This window comes from Papio anubis, chromosome 1, assembly GCF_008728515.1.
Source record: "Papio anubis isolate 15944 chromosome 1, Panubis1.0, whole genome shotgun sequence".
NCBI classification, from domain to species: Eukaryota; Metazoa; Chordata; class Mammalia; order Primates; family Cercopithecidae; genus Papio; species Papio anubis.
This window is the reverse complement of record NC_044976.1, coordinates 130,424,968-130,449,243: the sequence shown is the minus strand read 5'-3', so window position 1 is coordinate 130,449,243 and position 24,276 is coordinate 130,424,968. Positions and strand designations below refer to the sequence as shown.

The following is a 24,276-nucleotide window of genomic DNA, read 5'->3' as shown; positions in this document are numbered from 1 at the left end:
TATTAATAATCCACAAAAGGAATAATCTGCATTATCATTTGGATTAATTGAGAATTGATTGGAATCATCTTGAGTCAGGTAACTTCACTGAATTAGTAAACTTGCCATAAACCTCTTCCAGGGCTGACAGCTTTATCAACAAAGTTAGACGCTGTATCTGCCTAGTCCTCTGGCCACTAGTTTCTGCCTCCTTTGAAGGTAGGAAGGTTTCACATGATCGTCATTCATGAATTGAATACTTTCCATGCAGAATGTATCACATATAAAGCAGCTTCTGGCTCTGAGTTATTTGCACTCTTTCTTTAGAGACAGGCAAGGTCAGTGGTGAGCTAGATTCATGAGCCCTTGGATTAGCATCCAGGTTGGCACACACTGTGCTGATGCTCTAGGTGGACCCTAACACTGACGAGGTCAGTGCTTAGACCATTCAAATATCTGCACAGTTCTCCTATCACTGACATGTCCTCCACATTATTTTCTGTTCTTGGACTTTCTTCTTCTCAGTCATCCATCAATCCTGATTCCTCCAGTTGGGCAGGGCTGCCAAGGATGTGTAGTTATATTCTATGGCTCTCCTCCTTAAGGGAATATTATGCTAAATGTTCCCTCCCCCTGCACCCTGTTCAAAGAGGAGGAGCACCCCAATGAGAACCTCGTGGCATCTGTGAATTCTTCGTGCAGTATCTCCCGTTGATTAATCAGACTTCCTAGTTTATTTCAGACTGATTCTCTTCTAAATTCACAATAAATTGATGACTTAGCTAATTACATTTGCAAAGACTCTGTTTCCAAAGAAAGACACATTCTGAGGTTCCACGTTGACATGAATTTTGGGGGGCATGCTATTCAACTTACTACACTCTCTAACCAGTGATGTACATCACTTACATATTTGATCTCAACCTAGAAGTCTATTGTCCCTTACATATTTTATGTAGACGAATGACTGACATAAATATTTTTGGAAAACTAAACATCAAGGTTGATAGATTTTATCAGATTTTGTCTGTGGTTAAAATTCATGGGCCATGAATCTGGTCAAATGTCTATGAGTTTGATTGAATACTCCTGAAAGGCAAACCATGGTATAAATCCAGGAAATACGTGGTATAAATCCAGGACAGGCTTCATCCGTGTTTTGAACCTAAGTGTTAGTGTTGTGAATTAATTAGTAGTTGCTTTTTATTTTCTCTTTGCCTGTTGACGCCTTTAAAATATACATTTTAGGCTTTAATTATACCTATTTATAAATTTACCTTTTCTTCTAAGTTGATTGGTGAGAACTGAGGGCAAAGAAAGCATCTAAGATGAAGTGAAAAGTATTTGCATTTGAAAAGTACAAAACGAAAGAATGATTTTTTGTTTTTATATCTGATTACTTAAAAACATAATTTTTATAATATAAAATTGATGTATACTCATTGTGGATGCTTTGAAAAACAGTAGCCCAAAAAGAAAAGAAAATGCTCTTGTAGTCCCAATCATCAGAGTGAAGTGTTGTTAATATTTTCAGAGTATGCTTTTTCAGTCCTTTTTCTAATTGTATGCACACGTAAACATGAAGTGTGAAGAAAATGAGACCTGTATTTATAGACATGTACTCACAGGATTGTAGCTGCTCCTGCCTTTAAGAGGATGGTAGAGTTCATCTCAAGAAAGATTTTTAAAAATTATAAACATTCTTAATGGTCCTGATAAAGCATGAATGGTGGACACCTCTCCCTCTTTTCCAGAGTATAGAAAGAGGAGGTGGGACTAACAGAGCAGTGAATCACTCCCCACAAAACAGCGAAACAGGGGGAAACTGAGTTATTTGTTGGCAGTTCAAGATACTGGGGAAGATGACAGGCCAGGAAGTCGAAAGAAGGTGGGAGGATGAGTCCAGAAGGGGAGCTGGGGAGAAGCTCTGGCCATGTGGAAACCGGTAGAGCCTCCAGAAGACTACAGCCAAGGAGGAATTCCTTGTGGCAAGGAATGTCTGATGTTAGATGTTAGATGGTTTTCTGCGCTGTGCTGGGATAATACAACTTGACTCAACTCTTCATTTGATTGTTCCCTACTAACAGCACCCTGGGGTTAGTGTTGCTTTGGTTGAAAGGAAGCATGAAAATGTTCTTCTATGATTTCATTATTTTTTTTACATCCAACTCTTTAATCCATTCAGAATTTATTTTGATATAAAGAATGAGATGGAACACCAGCTTAATTTTTCTCCTAAAGGTTAGCCAATGATCTCACCATCTTTTAAATGATTTTAAATGCCACCTCGACATTATGTTAAATTATATGAAATGCTCAAGTATACTTTGGTCTGTGCTTCTCTGGAAGAGACATTCCAATGTTCCCTCTCTCTTTTAGCGTTAGTAATAAACTTTCAAAATCATCTGGACACGTGGTTCTTCTAAATCATTACTATGTCTCCCAATTTCTTTTGCTGCTAGCTATGGCCATTGAGATGGAAGCAGGAATGTTGTATGTAACTTTCAGGATGGTCCTGAATGAGAGGGGCCATACTCCTTTTCACCCCTTTTCCTCCTTTCTGACAACTGTGACATAAATAAAAAGAACTCTGGTAGCCATCTTGGACCATGACGTAGAAGTTGCTTGTTGAATGTTGTTGCAAAATAGAAGTAGTCTTGGTCTCCCAAGAGCCCTCGATGAGCCCTTTCTTTCACCTGTAGATTGCTTATCTTTAGACTTACAATAAATGAGAGAAAAATAAACTTTGATGGGGTTCAGGACACACCACTCCAAAATATCACTGTAGGAGACCAAAATATGCCATCCCAAAATATGCCTATTGGTCATTTTAAGTTGGTTATTTTTGAGAAACTGCAGACATAGGAGTAGCTCTGAAAAGTTGCACTTTTGTAGGAGGAATTTACATCAATAAAGGAAACCTCAGTTTGTAAGGGTGTTTTCCTCTCTGCACCAAGAAGAGAAGGAAGAATAAATCACTAGAGACTCTTATCAATGGACAAGGCATAGACTTAAATCCACGTAGCAAACCTCATCCTCGTTTTGTGGCGCTTTTCCTGGCCATCTGCTCTTAACCTGACTTTTACTTACACTCTTCTTTCTTTGTTTCAGAGAAAAATGGCATTTACGCCTGAAGTTTGGATGCTTTTTTTTTTTGAGACCTACTCTAGAGATTTATTCATTTCTCTGGGTTTTCTTTCATGTATATATGAGGCATACATGTTAATAAACTTCTATTTTTCTCTTGTTAATCTGTCTTTTGTTATAGGGGGGTCCCAGTTAAGAACTGTGAAGAGTAGAGAGAAAATTATTTTTTCTTCCCCTACAACTTCTATCTGATTTGAGTCCTTTTTATGTTGATTTTTTTAGTGATCATTGCAGGTGAACCTAATCCTAAGTGATGGGACTACGTATTAGGTTTCACTGGTCTATCTGCATATGAATGTAACATGGTTATGCAATTTGACTTTAACATTGTGTGTAACACATCTTATTTTGTACTCTTTTTTTTTTATTATACTTTAAGTTCTAGGGTACATGTGCACAATGTGCAGGTTTGTTACGTATGTACACATGTACCGTATTGGTGTGCTGCACTCGTTAACTCGTCATTTACATTAGGTTTATCTCCTAATGCTATCCCTCCCCACCCACTAACCCCACAACAGGCCCCGGTGTGTGATGTTCCCCTTCCTGTGTCCAAGTGTTCTCATTGTTCAATTCCTACCTATGAGTGAGAAAATGTGGTGTTTGGTTTTCTGTCCTTGTGACAGTTTGCTCAGAATGATGGTATCTAGGATCATCCATGCCCCTACAAAGGACACAAGCTCATCCTTTTTTATGGCTGCATAGTATTCCATGGTGTATATGTGCCACATTTTCTTAATCCAGTCTATCATTGTTGGACATTTGGGTTGGTTCCAAGTCTTTTCTATTGTGAATAGAGCTGCAATAAACATACATGTGCATGTGTCTTTATAGCAGCATGATTTATAATCCTTTGGGTATATGCCCAGTAATGGGATCACTAGGTCAAATGGTATTTCTAGTTCTAGATCCTTGAGGAATCGCCACACTGTCTTCCACAATGGTTGAACTAGTTTACAGTCCCACCAACAATGTAAAAGCGCTTCTATTTCTCCACATCCTCTCCAGCACCTGTTGTTTCCTGACTTTTTAATGATCGCCATTCTAACTGGTGTGAGATGGTAAACTGGTGTGAGATGGTATCTCATTGTGGTTTTGATTTGCATTTCTCTGATGGCCAGTGATGATGAGCATTTTTTCATGTGTCTGTTGGCTGCATAAATGTCTTCTTTTGGGAAGTGTCTGTTCATATCCTTTGCCCATTTTTTGATGGGGTTGTTTGATTTTTTCTTGTAAATTTATTTAAGTTCTTTGTAGAGTTTGGGTATTAGCCCTTTGTCAGATGGACAGATTGTAAAAATTTTCTCCCATTCTGTAGTTGCCTGTGTAACACATCTTTATATGATACAACACAGGTACTTCTCATTCTTCTTTTTCAATATTTTCTTGGCTATTCTCATCTGTTATTTTTCTTGTAGACCTTATGATAATTATGTTAATTTGTAAACAAAAAAATCCCTTTTGGATTTTGATTGAAATTGCATTACACTTATGAATTAATATAAAAGCATTGAAATCTTTATAATATTGAGCCTTTACTCTCCAGAAATATGATATTTCTCTCTCAAACCTTTTTTATATTCCTCAAATAGATTTATATTTTCTTTTATATCAGTTTTATATGATTTTTATACTTAATATTGGATATATTTTTATTGTTTATATTGCAAATTGAATTTATTCACATAAATGATTACTCTAAGATAGAGTTGATTTTTGCAAATTCATATTGTTATGAGGGCAGAAAAAAGTAGATTAAGAAAAATTCAACTACTTCTGCCTCCTAGGGCAGTGTCATAACTTATCTCTGGAATCCATAGTCCTCCTATGTCTTAACGAAATGCCTCAATGGGCCTTTTTGGTTGAGAAAGTCACAGCCTGGTATTTGGTCTGGCAAGGGCAAAGAGACCCAAATGACTGTATCATAAAGTATTTTAAGTGGTTGCAGGCAGGCTGGGAGAGTGGGTGAGGGACCAAGAACAGGAAGGTGAGAAGAGTGTGAGGAACATGTAGAGAGGGAGTAGAAGAAGAACTAGAGAGAAAGTGGTGGAGATGCTAGTGTAGACTGGCACCTAAGGAGGGACATGGCTAGTGAAAAAGAACCTGTATTGAGCAATGGAAAACGCATTTCTTGACAGAGATGACTTATATTCAATGTTGTTGCCTCTGCTACTGTGCAATAAATATACTCTTTATTTTCCCAGTTGCTTTGGGGAAAAGCCTGCTGTATGTAAAGCACTTGGATTAATGATGCTCTGGTGAATGAAGGAATGGGGCAGTGTTCAGCATGGGGCTAAGAGATGCAGGAAGAATAAAACTGTAATGAAAGGCAAGTGAAGAGCAAAGACCAAGAATCCAGTGAAATTTAGAAGTTACAGCAAGAGGTAACCAGGAGAAGTATAAAATCTCTTGATAATACTGCTCAATTGGAAAAATGCCAGGTTTTCTATGTGGGATGGAGGAACAAGCCATTCTGTTTGAATTAAAAAGAAAGGCAATTCAAGAAGGCTGAATGACTTGAAGATACTCTGGAGGCAGAAATCTAAGTTACAACTATACTTCATTACATTATGTTGTTACTAGTTTTATTTTTTGATTACTATTGAGAATGAATATACAAATAGATCATGGTCAGACCACATATGACAGCAGAGATCTGACTCACAACTTTTGCAGCAACCAGCCCAGGAAGTCAGAGCAGGACCTCTGCAGCAGTCGACCCAGATGTCAGGACTTAGTCAATGATGGCCTTCTCCCCCAATTTTTGCCTCTGCTTCCAATTCAAGACCAACCAAAGAAAGTCAAATGTGCTCTCCAATTGATCACATAGGATTCTTCTAGTTAGCTTACCTCCTGCTTTCCCATGCCAAAAATCTATCAGAGTGTCTTAGTTCTGGCTGCATTAACAAAGTACTGTACTGCATGGGTTATAAACAACAGAAATTTATTTCTCACAGTTTTGGAGGCAGGAAATCCAAGATTAGGGTGCCAGCATGATTGAGTTCTGGTGAGGACCCTCTTTTGGACTGCAGACTGCTGATATCTTGTTGTATCCTCACTTGGCAGAAAGAGGGTGAGAGAGGACTCTGGCCTCTTATAAGGGAACCAATCCTGTTCATGAGGGTTCCATCATCATGACCTAATTACTTCTTGATATGGTTTAGCTGTGTCACCACACAAATTTCATCTTGAATTCCCACATGTTGTGGGAGGGACCAGGTAGGAGGTTATTGAATCATGAGGGCAAGTCCTTCCCATGCTGTTCTCATGATAGTGAATAAGTGTCACAAGATCTGATGGTTTTTTAAAAGGGAAATTTCTCTGCACAAGCTCTCTTCTCTTGGCTGCCGCCATGTGAGATGTGCCTTTCACCTCCTGCCGTGATTCTGAGGCCTCCCCAGCCATGTGGAATTGTAAGGAATTTACAAAAAAAAAACAACTTTTTTTTTTGTAAATTGGCCAGTCTCAGGTGTGTCTTTCTCAGCAGCATGAAAATGGACTAATATAGTAAATTGGTACCAGTGGAGTGGAGCACTACTGAAAAGATACCTGAAGATGTGGAAGCAACTTTGGAACTGGGTAACAGGAAGAGGCTGGAACAGTTTGGAGGCTCAGAAGATGGGAAAATGTGGGAAAATCTGGAATTCCCTGGAGACTTGCCGAATGGCTTTGGCCAAAATGCTGATAATGATACAGACAATGAAATCTAGGCTGAGGTGGTTTTAGACGGAGATAAAGAACTTGTTGGGAACTGGAGCAAAGGTGACTCTTGTTATGCTTTAGCAAAGAGACTGGCTTAGCCTCTGGGCCTACATCTTTCTCCTGTGCTGGATGCTTCTTGCCCTTGAACATTGGACTCCAAGTTCTTCAGCTTTGGGACTGGCTTTCTTGTTCCTCAGCTTGCAGACAGCTTATTGTGGGACCCTGTGATTGTGTGAGTTAATACTGTTTAATAAACTCCATATAAATATATAAACTCTCTCTATATAAACTCCATATATATATATAAACTCCATATATATACACACACACTCCATATATATATATAAACTCCTATATATATAGGAGTATAAAGGGATATATATCCTATTAGTTCTCTCCCCCCTAGAGAACCCTAATATACTTTTCAAAGGCTCCACCTCCAAATGCCATCACATTAGGATTAGGGGTGGGTTTCAATATATGATTTTGTGTGTGTGTGTGTGTGGCAGGGGGCCAAACATTCAGTACATTGCACAGAGCATATCTGAGCTCTTCCCTTCCTTTTTGCCCTGCTCTAATGTTTTCCTACTCCCTGCCTGCCTCTGACTGCTCAATGCAAGTTATGGTGGCTGACCACCCACTAAAAATAGCAAGCTCAGAATAAATATCCTCTGCTTCTTTTCTCTGAGTGGCCTTTGTTTATTTCTACAATATTCTTGGGTTTTAAAGATAGGCAGTTATGTCGACTGCAATAAAGACTTTCCTCCTTTCTTTCTTTTGTTTGAAATGGGGGTCTCACTTTGTCACCTAGGCTGGAGTGCAGTGGCACAATTATGGCTCACTGCAACCTCAGTCTCTGGGGCTCAAGTGATCCTCCTGCCTCAGCCTCCTAAGTAACTGGGACTATAGGAATGCACCACCATGCCCAGCTAATTAAAAATTTTTTTTGTAAAGACAAGGTCTCATTTTGTTGCCCAGGCTGGTATCAAACTCTGGGTCTCAAGCAGTTTTCCCATCTCAGCCTCTCAAAGTGCTGGGATTACAGGCATGAGCCACTGCACCTGGCCAAGACCTTCCTCTTTTCTGATAGCTGTACATTTATTACATTTCTGATTCTAATAGCTGTACATTTATATTTCTATTATATTATGATAGCTGCATATTATATCATGATAGCTGTAAATTTCTATTTTTGATAGATGTACATTTCTGTTTCATTGCAGAGAGCTGAAGCAACCACAACAACATTATATAATAGTGACAATGGCAACCATCTTTACTGTACTCTTTATTGACAGTGTCTCTACAGTCTTTCTTTTAAATATAATGTTGCCTGTTGGTTTGAGATGAATATTTCTTCTCCCATTAAATAAGTATATTTTCATCTCTATTTAGTTTTCTTTTTTAATATCAAAAAAGTATGTTTTTAGTGTCTATTGAGTTAATCTTTTTCTTCTTGTGGGTAATATTATATTAATAGATATTCTAATTTTGGTACTTGCATTCTTATAAAAATAAACCTACTTGATCACAGTGCATTATTCTTTTATCACACTGCTGCATTTAATTGGATAATATTTTATTCAGGATTTTTGCATCTATATTCATAAGTCAGGTTGGCCTGTAATTTTCTCTTTTTGGTGCTATTTTAGTCATATTTCTGACTTGAAATGTATTTCATCTACTATTAATATTGTAGAGTCTACCTTTTTTGGATAGCATTAACAACTGGCTGATGATATGAAATATATATTTTTCATCATATTAAGGAGCTATCTACCTAGACCTATTTACCTAGATCTATCTTTGGAGGATGCAATTCTTTGCCAATGTTTTCCAATTTATTCCATGTTTGTTAGTCTTTTCAAACCTACACTTGAGATGCTGACGGATCTGATCGAGATCGGAGTTGATCGAGAAATGCCGGATGACCGATGGGCTGCTTCGCCTGCCTGCTGCCGTTTGCCTGCCTTTGCCGTTTTTGCCGCTGCCGCCGTTTTCGCGTTTTTCCTTCCTCTTCCTTCCCTTCCTTCCTTCCTCTTCCTCTTCCTCTTCCTTCCTTCCTCTTTCTCTTTGACAGAGTTTCGCTCTTATTGCCCAGGCTGGAGTGCAGTGGTGTGATCTCGGCTCACTGCAACCTCCGCCTCCCGGGTTAAAGTGATTCTCCTGCCTCAGCCTCCCGACTAGCTGGGATTAAAAGCATGCACCACCACGCCCAGCTAATTTTGTATTTTTAGTAGAAACAGGGTTTCTTCATGTTGGTTAGGCTGGTCTCGAACTCCCGACCTCAGGTGATCCGCCTGCCTCGGCCTCCCAAAGTGCTGGGATTATAGGCATGAGCCACCGCGCCCGGCTGAATTTTTTTTTTTTTTTAAACATTTATTCAAAGTATGATTTGAGTTTTCCTCTGAGAAAAGGATTTGAGTTCAAGTTGTTTTTGGTTGGTGCAGGAAAATCCTGGTGGGAAGCAGGGAGGTGACACAGGTAGAAAGGTGACCCATAGAGAGGAGGAATTATCCAGCCAGCTGCCGCTGGAGGCACTGGGACATGGAGGGAATATCTGGGGAGTAAAAGCATGCCTCAGAGGGATTCCCCTCCTGAGGTGGCAGAGGGGAGTTATTTATATACAACTCCTGACAATCACCAGTTGAAGGTTACTGTGTGTGGTGGTGGGTGGTGTCAGGGTGTTAATTCCCTGGCACTCATAGCCTGTCTCAGGCACACAGAAAGCCTTCAGAAAAGGCTAGTAGGCAAAGGAATGCAGACACTGACACTGGAATTCTTTTGGAAGACACTGAAATGATGTGGTTCTGAGCATATGGGAGGAGCGTGACAGCTTCTGCTACGTACACCTGCTGGGGCTGATTGATCAATTCTGTTCCCTCACAGGTTTCTCAAGAGGTTCATCTCTTAACTTTATTACTTTATTCCTTCTGTTTCTAAAGCTAAATTTAACGTCCCTCTTTTTTGACATCTTGAGTTATATGCTTACTTCATATATTTTCATTCATTCTTATTTGATAATTAAAGCCATTCAGGTTAGTTATGGGGAATCATTGAGAAACCACTTGTAAAAGTGCTTAGCACAGTATCTGGCACACAGTAATTGCTCAACAAATGTTCATTACTGTTTTGATCAAACCCTTTGAAGTCACGTCTGTTAAAAGATAAACTTCAGACAAATTAACATTAGCAGAGCTTAACTGGGCAAATAATGACTTGTGAGTCAGCCTCCCAAACTAGAATAGGATCGGAGTGACTATGGTGCTGCTGTGTGGTGGAAGAATATTTATGAACAGAAAAAGAAAAGTGACCTACAGGAAACAGAAGTGAGGCACAGAAACAGCTGGATTGGTTACAGTTCAGGCATTTGGCTTATTTGTACACAGTTTGAATGGTTGGCAGCCTGTGATTGGCCCAAACTTGATGATTGGCACAAAAGTAGGCTACAGTCTGTTTATACATCCAGTTAGGTTACAGTTCATGATGTACTGAGAAACCTTTAGGCCAAACTTAAAACAAGTAAGTCTGCAGCTTTAGGCTGAACTTGATTTTACACTTCTGATTACAGATGTGGATGTCTTCTCTTGATGTTGATACGTGGTATTTTCTTTATTGTTATTGTCCGGGAGTTCTGTAAATTGCAGTTTACAAGAATTCTGTAAATTGCAAAATAATCCATGGATAATTTTGAAGAGTGTTTTCAAACCAAGTAGTTTGATGATTTTTGTTTACACATTTTTTTCAATTTCTAGTTTTACTGTATTGTGGTATGCAAGGTAGTCATGAAATTTCTGGGCTTGAAATTTATTTAAGGTTTTTAGTGGTTTAATATGTAATCAATTTTTAAAAACTGTTCCATAGATACTGAAAAAGATTTTTTTGTTGTTGTTTTTTTCAATATTTACAAAGTGGATCCCAGCAATGACTTTTTCTGACATTCTACATCTTTTGTTTGTTTACGTGATCTGTTAAGAACTGACGAAATCACCATAGCAATTGTGTTTTGGTTATTTTCCTCTTATTCAGAAACTAAAGGTTTATGACAAACATCTTCATTGCATATCTTGATTTTTATTACTTATCCTTTATTTTAATAGTTTAGGACTTTAATTCTTTTTGTATACTGTATCTTTTTCTATCTTTTTATTTTCAAATCTACTGAGTCACTTTGTTTTAGATGTGCCTCTTGTGGACAGTATATGGTTAGATCAAATATGAGGATATTTGTCATTTCATAGAAAAATATAACATATTTAGATACACTGTGACAACCATTATGTTTGACTTTCTGATGAACTTGTCTGGATTCATTGGAATACATAATAGGAAAAAAAAATTGTTATTTTTCCTTGGTGCAAAGCTCCTGAAACCTTTGAAATTTCCTGAGCGGTAGGAGCATCTTTTGTTATTCATTATGCACCCCTTTCAGCAATCTGTGTTTGTACTAATGAGGTAACTCTTGGCAGGGTCCACTAGATCACTTTAAGATGGGAGCTGGTTCTGATCAAATTCTGATAAAGCTCAGAAGTTTCAGCTCCACCCCCTTCTCCTCTGGGGAAGGGAGAGGGTCTGGAGATTGAATTTAGTCACCAATGGCCAATGATTCCATCCATCATCCCTGTGTAATAAAAGCTCCATAAAAACCCTTAAACAATGAGGTTCTGAGTTGGTGAACACATTAATGTACTGGGAGGATGGTGCATCCCAGCTCCATGGGGACAGAAGCCCTGTGGTCAGGACCCTCTCGGACCTCACCCTCTGGGCCTGTTCCTTTGGCTCTTCATTTGTATCCTTTATAATAAATCAGTAAATGTAAGTAAAGTGGCCCCTGAGTTCTATCAGTATTCTAGCAAATTATTAAACGCTGGCAAGGGGTGGGGTGTGGGGAGCCTGACTTTGTAGCCAAGTCAGACGCAAATGTGGGTAGCCTGGGGATCTGATGCTTGTGACTGGCATCTGAAGTGAGGGCAATCCTACGGGACTGTGCCCTTAAGCCTGTGGAGTCTGCCTGCCACTGAGTCTCAGAGTTGAACTGAGTTATAGGATACTCAGTTGGTGTAGGAGAATTGGATAATAGGTTGATGTAGGAAAAAAACACACAGTTGGCAAAGATGAAAATCTGTTTTTAGTGCGTGTGTTTGCTAATAGTTAAAAGAAAATATTTGCTAGTTAGACTATAGGGATTGGACCAGACCGGTTCAGAGATGATTCATGTTGCTTGGGAACAAGTCCCTTTATGGCTGCTGCTGCTTTTGTTTGCAGTAGCTTCTCGTGCCCAGGCCCTTCTGCCTGTTTCTCATGAAGGCTGCTGTGCTACAGAGCCTGTCCAGACCATCCCATGTGGCCTGCCCCTGCGTCCAGCGCTTGTCTCTCAGAGTCTCACTGTGTTGCCCAGGTTGGTCCTTCCTGGGATCAAGGGATCCTCCTGCCTCAGGCTCCCAAATTTCTGGGATTACAGGCACGAACCACTGTGCCTGGTGTATTCCTACAGTATTGCAAAATAACCTAGTCCATGGAAATCAAGCCCCATGGTGCACTGAAAGAATACTTAGAATTTTCTTTTGCCTAATTCCAAGTCTCAGGTCATTTTAGTGACACAATTTTGCTGTTTTTCACTCATTATTAATTATTCTTTCCGGGGTGGATGGAGATAGAAGATCTGGCTTGAGTTCTTTTGTTGCCATGTTTTACACAGAGGGCCCAAAGAAGTATTCATATTATTTTGCAGCTGCCTCCTGAAAAAGCATTTTCATTTCTTTTATCAATGGACTATGGGCAGGCTCAATATAGTCTTGGCTAAACTAGGTGTCTTGAAGTATAAAGGAAGCTTCTCCAAAATTTATCACAAATGTCTTATTAATTTAAAAATGCGAACACAAAATCTCAAATAAGGAATTACATTATATGCTTGTTTAACTTAAGTAAACCCAACTATATATTGACCAAGGGAACACTTTGCTATTATTATTATTTATCTTTTTTTTTTTTTTTTTTGAGATGGAGTTTCTATTGCCCAGGCTGGAGTGCAGTGGCACAATGTTGGCTCACAGGAAACCTCTGCCTCCCAGGTTCAAGCGACTTTCCTGCCTCAACCTCCCGAGTAAATGGGATTACAGGCATGTGCTACCACATCTGGCTAATTTTTGTGTTTTTAGTAGAGATGGGGTTTCACCATGTTGGCCAGGCTGGTTTTGAACTCCTGACCTCAAGTCGGAGGCCCACCTTGGCCTCCCAAAGTGCTGGGATTACAGGCATGTTCCACTGTGCCCAGTGAGCAAGAGAACACTTTAAATAGTAAGAGAATCTCCACCTGCTGTTCCATTCAATGAATATATACCACAGAATGTGACTCTATATTCACATTGTGAATGAGAAGGAGAGGCAAATCTGCTTTCCCTAAATCTCAGTTATCTTGTGTGATATCTTGGTATGCTGAGTGTGATTCTAATGTGTAAAAACACTTGTAGTTTTGAATCACATGGTCCCTAAATGAAAGCCACCTTCTTTGACTGGTACTGTAAGTCCCAATCTGGAAGAAAAAACCTGGCTGTGTTGGGCTGTGGGTGTCAGCACTTCTCGGATTTTCATGGGTACTCTGAACGCTGTGTTTAGTTTGCCTCATATGAAGTCTTTAGATGTTGTATTAGTTTCTATTGTGCATAGCAGATCACCAACACATTGAGCAGCTCCCAACAATGCACACATTTCTCACGTGGCTTCTGTGGGTCAGGAGTCTAGGTGTGGTCTACCTGAGTCCTCTTCTCAGGGTCTCACGAGACTGCAGTCGAGGCTTCAGCTGGGCTGAAACCTCAAAGGTTTCATCTGGAGGCTCTGCTGGGGGAAAATCTGCTTCCTACCTTGTTCAGGTTGTTGGCCAAATTTATTTTATTGTGGTGGTATGGCCGAGAGCCTGGGGTTTTGCTTGCTGTCAGCTGGAGGCTTCCTCGGGTCTTAGGGGCCATTCTCAGTTCTTTGCCATGGAGGTTTCCTCAGAATGGCTGCTACTTCAGCAAGGAGAATCTCTCTAATCTCAGGGAGGGCCAGGTTCCTCTTTCAAGGTCTTTCACCTGATTAAGTCAGGCTCATTCCAGATCACCTCGCTTTTTATTAACTCAAAGTCAACTGCTTTGGGACCTTTACTCCATCTGCAAAGTCCTTTCACCTTTGCCACATTCTATGGGCTAGACCCATGTCAACACGTCTCACCTCCACTCAAAAGGAAGAGATTATATAGGCCATGGACACCAGAGACACGAGTCATGAGGGTGACACTAAGGGCTGTCTGCCACGGACCTCAACCCCCGATAGTACTCAGGGCCCAGTCAGAAAAACAGCAACCACAATAGCTATTTTAACAGGAAATGTTTAATATAGGAAATTAAATAGTTATTGGTGGACAAAAAAAGCAAAACAAGACAATAGTGATATAACAAAGGAAAAAGGGCGGGAAACAATCTCTCCCTCCCACTCCACTGGTTAGGGCAATAAAGGGTTAATGAGTCAGGGTTATCAGGACCTCCAAACTTGGAGAAAAGTCCTTAGCCACTGAGTTAAGTCCCCCTCTGACTGATTCTGTTTATCACAGAGGGGCCCTACAGAGCTCAGATCTCTGTAGAGTGGGTGCTGCCTGGCTCGCACGGTCCTTCTGATGTGGTGTCATGAGGCTTGTTCTGAGGGCACTAAAAGAAGCTGGTGACTGGGACAACCTGCTGCTGGGATGAAGGGCCATTCTTGGGTCTATTGCCAGGAGTAGCCAGCTGATAGGAAGGGCAGTTCTTCCGTCTCTTGCCTTCCAGTCTCTCTCCAACATCACTCTCAGCAGAATCCAACAGTGAGCAAGCTGGCAACGGAGAAATATGTTTACCAAAGTCCTGGATCCAGCATCACAAAACAAGTGCAAAAGGGTAGATTTAGAACCTAGAGACAATAGCTTAATAACCAGCATTTAGTAACCACCTTCCTTAGACAAGGCTGCTGAAACTTAGGTCCCGTGGAAAACACTGGACTTCACTTTCTGGTCTAACACTGGTCATGCTTGGATTTTAGGGGATCAATGAATAAGACCTTTTTTCTTGCTTGCTTGGTTCTGAATCAAAGTTCTTGATAAAGAGAATTAGAGGGGAACTTAACTTGGTGGTTAAAGACTTTTCTCCAAGTTCATAGGTCCTGATAACCCTGATCTCATCTCCTTATTCTCAGTAGTCAAGAAGATGGTAATAAAACTATCAGCTTTATTACTAACAGAGTCTGATGTCAGGCATGCAGCCAAATGTGCTTGCCTTGCTAACAACCCCTGATGTAAACTTATTGCCAAAGTGCAGGCCTCCCCTGTGGGTTCTGGGTGGAAGCATCCAGGCCCCTGAGATCAGATAAATATGCACCTCCCAGGTGGCCAGCAGATTCTAAGGAGAGACAAAGACACATCTGAATGAAGCCTGCTCCTTGGGAGGAGTGCCTAGAACCAAGAGAGGTTGATGGGTGTAGGGGGTTTCCCTGATGGAGGTTCTTCCATTATGTGAGAATGTGAGGAGTGGGGAATGAGTTTTCTCAAATTGGTACACTTGAAAACATATTTGATTGCAATCTGGCTCTGGTTAGAAATATTATAAGAACAGATTTTTTTTTAAATTAGAGGTACTTTTTAAAAAGTGATAAAATACATGTAACAGAATTTACCATTTACAATGTACATTTTTAAGTGTACATTTCAGTGGCGTTGAGTACATTCACATAGTTGTGTAACCATCACCACCGTCCATCTCCAGAACTCTTTTAAGCTTGCCCTTTAAACTCTGTACCCATCAAAAAATTGGTTCCCAGTGACCCCTTGCCTAGCTCCTGGCAACCTTAACCTACTTTCTGTCTTTGTGAAATTGACTAGTCAAGGTACCTCATATGAATGGAATTATACAATATTTATCCTTTTGTGTCTGGCTTTTTCACTTAGCATTAGGTCCTGAAGGTCCATCCATGTTGTACCATTTATCAGAATTTCCTTCCCTTTTAAGGCTGAATAATATTCAATTGTATGCATATACCACATCCTGTTTATCCATCTGTCAAAGGACACTGTGTTGTGTCTACCTTTTGGCTATTTTGAATAATACTGCTATGAACATGGGTGTACAAATATCTGTCTGTGTCTCTGATTTCAATTCTCCTGGGTATATACTCAATAATGAAATTGCGGGATCATATGGTAATTCTATTTTTAATTAGAAACACAGTTTTTAGTGGACATTGTGAAGACGATCAAGAGGTAGAGGCCGAGAGCCTGTGAAATGCACATCACCCAGCCTAGAGGCCTCTTAGGTAGAAATTGCACACTTGTCCCTGAGGGCAGCACCTGTTCTGCCTCTGCTGCATCTTCAGGTCTACAAAGTGAAAAATGGGCTGAGCCCACATCTCCTTTACTTCCAGGCACTGGGTGGTGAGCTCTACTCTCAAGAATAATGGCAGTGGCCAAAGTCCCTTTCAGTCTCCATAGACCCGGGCCTGTGGCTGAGATACCTGAGTAAGATTGTGGAGCCCTTGAAGCTTGCCTAGCTTTGTTACTGTTGCCATCCTTTGTCATCAGTATCACTGCAGTGATTGGCAGTGGAGCCTTTCATAAGGAAGCAGACCATGTGAGTGGTCTTTAGGGACTATCAGGAGAAGGGAGTTGGGAGTTTTCTTCTGGTTTAGAGCCACTCTTAGAGAGTGAATGGGCAGGGCCAGAGAAGGAAGGAAAGAAAGCAAGCTCAGTTCCTGATGGCTCCTGAGGCTCAACAGCTATAAATCCTGTGCATGGTCACCAGACAGAGTTAAATTTCCTATTCCAAAGAGGCACCCAAATGGTAGAAGTTCAAGCACCATGGCAAACTGTTGGGTAAACATTTCGGAGCAGATGGTAGGGATTAAAGGAATAGCCACCACGTGGAGTGTACAGGTGCCCACTGAGGCACTGTGTGGGGGCATGGTGCTCTGAACTCATCGGACATTTAAAAGAGAAAGGAGCGATTACTTCCTTCTGTCCTGGTGCAGGGGCCTGTGTTGTCTCTGAGGCCAACTGAATTCACTCTCTTGGTTTAGTTGTACCTGTCAGTCCAGAATTAACCGTGTGTTCAGGGATGTTCCCCAGTCAGCATTGTAGCAATTCAGAGCCCAGCGAGCAGATGAGTGACAGGGGTGACTATAAAGAAGTCAGTGTGTGACACCACTTTCCCTAAATGTGTAGGGCTTGCTTCTAGACTGTTCTATTCAGCAACGGGTCAGAGACTCAAAAGAGCACTGTCTGATAGAAATATAATGTGAACCACATACAGAATTTTAAAGTTTCTAGTAGCCACACTAAAAAAAAAAAGCAGGTGAAATTTAATTTTAATAATATATTTTATTTAATTGGATGTGTTAAAAATGTTATTTCAACAAATAATTAATATTAAGATTACTGAGCTATTTCACATTCTTTGTTTTGTACTCAGTATCTGAAATTTTGGTGTGTATTTTATATGTACAGCATACTTCAATTCGGAAAAGCCACACCTGTGTCAAATGGTCACATGTGGCTTGTGGCTACCATATTGGACAGTGCAGCTCTAAGAGATCCAAGGGTATAATAGCAAGCATTTACTGAACAATTACTATTACACGTATTGGATCATTTAATAACAAGCAATACACCAAGGCAGCTGCTATTTACTGAAGAATACAAGTGTATTCCTTGGTTTGTGGCCCTTTCCTCTGTCTTTAGGAAGCCAAAGCATAGTGTCTTCTGTCTCCAACTCTGCTTTCCTCTCTGCTTCTGTCATCATGGGGCTGCATCCTGCTTTTCTCTTAGTAGGACTCTTGTGATTACATCAAGCCTACTCTGATAATCCAGGATAATCTCCCAATCTCAAGATCTTTAATCACATCTACAAAGTCTCTTTTGCCATATAATAAAACATGGACAGGTTCCAGGGATTAGAATGTGGACATCTTGGGGGGCCATTATGCAGCTTGCACAGAGGGTGACTTTGTTTTTACAAGCACGTAAGGAAAACTCTGAGCTGAGACTGCAGTTTCTCTACCTCCTCCTTACATCATCTGTGTAACTTGGCTCCTGCTGCTCTAGAAGAGACCATCTCCCCTGCTCCATCATATCTGCAGCCCTGGCTGCTGCAGGGAGAGGCACTGCCTTTCTTCTCTGGGAGTTTTTCGTTCTTCTCCCACCCTGGCCCTTTGCTGCCATGCAGGACTCTGCTGGGAGTGATGTGGGTCTCTTTCCCTGAGAGAGCTGAAGATCTGCAAGGAGACCTTCTCCCTGCCTTTTGCTTTGCATTTTGAAGGGAGGGAGGAGACTAGCCAGAGCCATTGACCAGGGGAAGCACCCTTATCCTCTTAGAAGGGACCTTAGAGATCATCTAACCCCTCCACCCCATCCCTATCCTGTCACGAGGATTAATTGCTCTCTAAGTGCCTTGGCCCACGTTGACTTTCAACCTAAGCTTGACCTTGCAAGCAAGTTGTTTCCTTCCTAACAACAGTATTTCAAGTGAATTCATTAAAGCCTTTTAGTTGCAAGTAATAGAAACTAATTTAAATTAACTCAAGCGAAGAAAAAAAAATCCAAGGAATGGTCAGAAATCCACTTCTTGGGGGAATTTGATCTCTTGCTTTTCTTGGCAACTTAAGGACCCTTTTCCTAGGAAAGGGGGATTTTCCCTGTCCCCCTCTGACTTCCAGCACATAATCAGTGATTGTGACTCCAGTCCAGGGCCACTGAATACCCACCTATCATATATGTTGCATTCCACCCAACAGATGAAGAGGCACAGGTGGATGCCACTTCCATCTCTGGTGAACTGATGGAAGTACTGTGATGAACCCTCCACAGTAGAAGAAAAGAAAAAGGATGGAAGACACATATTGCTAATTGGCCTTAAACCTCCTCTGATGGGAACAGGAGGCAGAAGCTGGTCATGAGGGTGAGTTGATAAGAGAGGAGCCTAGCCAGGGTGCTAATGAATGGCCAAGATATTGGGATATAAGCTAGAAACTCTAATGTCATTATGTTTCTTTTTATTTTTCTTTTCTTTTTTTTTTGAGACGGAGTCTCACTCTGTCGCCAGGCTGGAGTGCAGTGGTGCAATCTCAGCTCACTGCAACCTCCACCTCCAGGGTTCAAGCGATTCTCCTGCCTCAGCCTCCCAAGTAGTTGGGGCTACAGGCACTTGCCACCATACCCGGCTAATTTTTGTATTTTCAGTAGAGACGTAGTTTTACCATGTTGTTCAGGATGGTCTCCATCTCTTGACCTCGTGATCCGCCCGCCTCGGCTTCCCAGAGTGCTGGGATTACAGGTGTGAGCCACCGCGCCCGGCCATGTTGTTATGTTTCATACACATGTGTGTGTATGCATAAGTACACATATAGACACACTTAACATTACACGATGTACATGCTAGTGTTGGAGATACAAAAATGACTTTATGCTTACCCTAAAGGGTTCCCTAAAAGACAAAGAATTGTGGGACAGTTTGATAAATGTCGTAAGAGATATTAGTAAGTGCTAAAAATAGCACAAAGAGAGGCATGATTTCCTCTGCTTGGGTGTGTCCAGGAAACCTTTACTGAGAAGGGAACATTTGCATGGATCTTAATAGGAATTCAAAGATCACTGGAAGAAGTGTGTGTGTGAGTGAGTGAAGGTGTGGCAGGAAGGGGTGATGGGAATGGAGAAAGATGTTCCAAAAAGGAGAAGTCATATGGCCACAGGCCTTGATGTGAAGTGGCACTGACATTTAGAAGAGTGTAGATAGTTCCATGTGGCTGTCAAGACGGGGCCTTGGGTAGGGAATAAGAGAGTGGACAGTTGAGCACAGGCTGAGTCTGGAGAGACATAAGCTTCTAATTTATCTTGTAAGTAAACAGACATCTTGGAAAGAATGGAAGCAGAGTGTGACAAGATGAGATCTGGACTTTAGAAGGAGGAGGACTCTAACAGTGTGGAGGATGAATTGAAGGAAGGACAACTAGGGGCAGCCAGATCTGTTAAGAGAAGGAGAGGCCAAGACAAGATTAGACCTGCAGAGGTGTCATGGGAAACACCACACCTGTGAAGGATGACGAGCTGGCAGCAGGAGTGGTCAGGAGGGACTTCAAACTGCAGTGCCGGTCAGACACCTGGGAAAGGAGAGCAGACTTGGAAGAGGATGATCCTCAAACTGCGGTGCAGCTCCAGGATGTCCCTGCCAGGCTTAGTGTCCCAGAATACAGCTCACTTCTTAGCAAGGCCTCACATCAGGCACAGTGGCCAGTTTCTAGCCCTGTTTCTGGCACTCTCTGTGCTCAGTCATTGGCCGGGAGCAGCCTGGGGCAGTGTGAACACCCAGCACATCCAAAATACAGCAGCAGGAGGCTGGAGGCTTCTTGCACCAGGTTCTCTTTAAGGGAGACCTGAGCACACTCCCTGCCAGCACAGAGATGCCTGCAGCAGCACAGTCTGCCCTAAGGCAGTCACGGAAGAATGGAAAGCAGATGGGAAAGAGGACCTAGCCTTGTTTGCCAGCACCCCCTGGTCTGGGAAGGCTGTTTCCCTTCTGGCTTGTGAGGTTGCTGCCCTTGCTCCTTTCTTGGTTGGGGCCAGAAGTTGTCCTCCGCTCTTTTTGAGGACATCACAGGCTTGGCAGATGCAGGAGTCAGCTCAGGCTACTGTAACACATGGCACAGACCAGGTGGCTTAAACAACAGAAATTAATTTCCTCATATATCTGGAGGCTGGAAGTCTAAACTCAAAGGTCAGCAGGATTGGTTTCTTCCGAGGCCTCCCTCCTTGGCTTGGAGACGGCTGTCTTCTCTTTGTGTCTCCACACAGTCTTCCCTCTATGTGCATCTGTGTCCTGGTTTCCTTTTCTTAAAAGAACACCAATCAGAATGGATTCGGGCCCACCCTAATGGCCTTATTTTAAATTGATTACCCCTTAAAATACCCTGTCTCCAAATATAATCACATTCCCAGATATGGGGGTCGGGGCTGCAACATAGGAATTTTGGGGGCACGATTCAGCCCATCACAGAAGGTAAGAGATGTGCTGCCTCCACTGCTCTCTCACACATGGAGAGCACTGGTCCCTTAGTGTAGGCAGGCTTCTCCTTCCTGTGAGTTCTGCTTCCACTGTGTGACACAAAGAAAGTCAGGTGGGTCCAAGAGACGCCAACATGCAGAGCGTGATGGAAGAGAGCGTGGAAAGCATTAGAGAGTGAACAGTAGGAAGGCTGGGCATGGTGGCTCACGCCTGTGATTCCAGCACTTTGGGAGGCTGAGGCGGGTGGATCATCTGAGGTTGGGAGTTCGAGACCAGCCTGACCAACATGGAGAAACCCCATCTCTACTAAAAATATAAAATTAGCCTGGTGTGGTGGCACATGCCTGTAATCCCAGCTACTCAGGAGGCTGAGGCAGGAGAATCACTTGAACCCGGGAGGCAGAGGTTGCGGTGAGCTGAGATCGCACCACTGCACTCCAGGCTGGGCAACAAGGTTGAAACTCCATCTCAAAATATAAAAAACAAACAAACAAAAAGTAGAGTGAACAGTAAGCATTAAGTAGGGCTGAACTCTGACATGAGGTGAAATTAAACCCGCTTTAGCCCTTGCTCCTCAGGGATCTCTGTTGCCCATCAGTGGAGGAAGTGGGTGGGCACTTGGGCAGGGAGGTTGGGTACCTTTCTACCACCAGTCACTTTCAGCCATGAGGTAAAGGAACGAAAGGTACACGGCTGGTGGAGGGCATCAGGGGATGTGGTGGAGGGGAAGAGGCTGGGAAGAGGGTTCTCAGGAGGATGGGCACCGAGCCAGATGAGAAGGCGAGTCCCCCCGACAGGAGCAGGTCCAAGGGCACAGTCCACCGTGGGGAGGTGCCTGCAGCCCAGAAGCCCCTCCTGGGAGTGTGTTCAGAATCATCGTTCTGTCGACTGGAGAGGGATGAACCCTCCACAGTAGAAGAAAAGGAAAAAGATGGAAGACACACGTTGCTGATTGGCCTTAAACTTCCTTTGCCTTGGTTTTGCTCAGAGCATCCCAATCTTCTCCCCCACCCTAATTTTCCTCGAACCCCCCGCTCCGATTCTGTGCTCCATCCAGACCTGACCACCCAAAGTTTCCTAAAACATCCTGTGATTTTCAGTCTCTGAGCCAGTTCCTTCATGTACAGTTAATTAATTTATGGCTGTCTCCAAATCCCTTCTCAATGCTATTGGTGAGACCTCCAACAGGATGGGCCATCTCCCTTCTTTGAACTCTCACAGCAACCTGACACTTTGCTTTGTGCCTCCATACATGTTTTGTCCTGCATGGCTAGACTGTCTGGGGACAGAACTGTTTTATGCAACTCTGTGGCCTCAGTTTTACTTAGCCACAGTGCCTTACATATAGTGGAATTGAATACATCTTGAGTTGAATTAAAGTAAAAAAAAAAAGATTGCCTTACATTATTTTCTCTAGGTCATTCATGGTAAAGAGTCCTATGAAGATCTCTTCCAGTCAATAAAATATTTTTTTGTCTATCATACTTTGACTTTTAACTATTGCCTTTTGAAGCTCAGATTGATTTAAAGCACTTGGCTTAGATGCTAAAGCTTGCACATTTGCCAACATGAGCTCATAGTTTCATCTAAGCCTGCTTACCTAAGGAGATTTACATTCTTTTTCTGAACATTTATAAACATCTTAGACCAGTTTCTAAACAGAGATATGATGTGATTTCTTCTTATTTTCCTACCAGTGTTTGCATATTAAAAGAACTTGGGGAATATAGTGGCAACCAAACAGACATCAGCAGAATTTCATGTGTGTTGGGGTGGTGTCCTAGAGAGAGGTGATTGAGAAGGGCTTTCCCAAAACAACTCAAACCGTACCACCTAGGTAGCCCTATGCTCCTCCTGCTTTGTAGCCATTATTATAACCTTTCCTTACCTACACCAATTTTGCAAGGTTTTCTGCTCATGCTAAGTGATCCATACATTCAGAAAACTGAACATCACCAAATAGAAGTTAAAATGAAACAATGCCCACAGCGTTGATGAGACACATTTAATAACATACGAAGCTAATTTAGTGCCTCATAAAGAATAAGGATAAATGGATCCCTATGCCCTCAGGCCAAAAACAATCTTTATTTTCACATAGTCGAATTAAGTATTTCTGGGGCCAGCGTAGGGGAAAGATGGTATGGAATGGGAGAATCCCTCTTTCCTGCAAGAGGAGAAAGCCAGGGACTGCTCTGTCTATATTTTTACAAGGAAATTCTTCCTTCGTTTCTAGTAACCAAACTCAGAAGCACTGATGTTGGGCTGGAACAAGGACTTTCTAGTGGGGAGGGCAGCTGGGCTGCATAGATTTGAGGTTCCATTTTTGAGGTTCACCTTGCCTTGGGGTCTGTCCTTGGTTACCACCACTGATGTCTACCGTGCTGGACTTTGGAGAACTTTGCTTCCACTTCAACACACTTTGGTACCTTCAGTCAAGTTTTTATTAAAGACTAGGGAAAACAAAAGGGAAATTTAAATAAGAAAAGAGTGCCAGGAATCTGTCTTATAAGATACAATTTATGCATCCTCATCTGTCTCCCTTCTTAGTTGCTGGCCTGTCTGGATGCCATCTTAGCATCTGTGACCCAGGTGGCTACATTTGTCCATCTACCTACCTTAAGGTAGAGCCAGGTCCTGGAGAGATTAGGAAATCTTCCTATGTGCCTAAGATTCACCTCATCAGATCTGGAGTCCTGTCTAAAGAGCCACCTTTTGCCTAACAACACCAAAGTCAAGGTCTCCTTTATGAAGTTCCCCACCCCTGCCCCCTCTCCCACCCCTAAGTCTTGTCCTGCCTGCTGCTTCTTGGAGGAAGAGGTGGTTGTCACTGAGGTCTCACCTGGCCCTTTTGTCTTGTTCCTTCTGAAGTGGGGAGGGTATGACATGGGCTTACTCTGTGGAGACCCTAAAGCCAGGATGGCCAGGACGCAGCGCAGAAATGTTCCTGTGGAACTTAATAGGAACTATGACCTGGTGAGGTGGGGCAGTGGTGGGGGCTGGCGGTTTTCAAATCTATGTAGGAAGAGGGAGGACGAAAGGCCACAGATCCTTCTGTACACACCAGTCCCACTTCTAACCACTCTTTCTGTCAGAAGGTCCTTATTATCCAGTCTCACCCCCTCCCTTTTCCCCATGGCAGGTCCCTGTGATGGAAAGTTTGGCGAGCCTTTGATCTCATGTTCCTGCATGTCTCCATGAGTACACCTGTGTTCATGTCCCATTCTGACCACTCGGGCTGTTTGGACATGTCTGTCTGAGGGGACAGCTGTCTGGCTGAGGTGTAGATGGCTGGCTCCATCTTCCTGAGCTCTGGTTTCTGTGCCTGTCTGCACAGGGCTGTGCTCTGGATCTAGGCGAGAAAACCTCAGGGTCCTTTCCCTTCCCAGTTCCTGGT

At 42.3% G+C, this 24,276-nt stretch overlaps 1 long non-coding RNA gene across 1 annotated transcript; it reads left to right on the top strand.

Moving 5' to 3' along the window:
* Positions 1-12,996: 12,996 nt before the first annotated feature.
* Positions 12,997-22,361, top strand: LOC110741176. Its single transcript, XR_002516949.2, has 2 exons — positions 12,997-18,779; positions 21,677-22,361. It is a non-coding gene; the product is annotated as an uncharacterized LOC110741176 (long non-coding RNA).
* The last annotated feature ends 1,915 nt before the right edge of the window (positions 22,362-24,276 follow it).